Source organism: Hyposmocoma kahamanoa, unplaced genomic scaffold, assembly GCF_003589595.1.
Source record: "Hyposmocoma kahamanoa isolate Upper Pololo Valley unplaced genomic scaffold, ASM358959v1 78, whole genome shotgun sequence".
NCBI classification, from domain to species: domain Eukaryota; kingdom Metazoa; phylum Arthropoda; class Insecta; order Lepidoptera; family Cosmopterigidae; genus Hyposmocoma; species Hyposmocoma kahamanoa.
Window position 1 is genome coordinate 11,283,455 of NW_020653945.1, and position 236 is coordinate 11,283,690.

Here is a 236-nt window from a genome sequence, read left to right on the forward strand (position 1 = left end):
TTCGCTTTGATTTCGAGTGACTGAAATTAAGATTTGCTTATTAATACACAAAGTAATCATTTGGGGTTGGTATCCTTCTTACACTACATTTATTATGAGTAAGTTGTTGTTTACCACTAATTTGGATATTTACTTTAGCTACATTTTTCATTGGAGTTATCTACAACATAAAAAGACATAGTCCAATGTAAAATAAATATATTTCAAATCAAATGTATGACATTTGATCCGTTAAA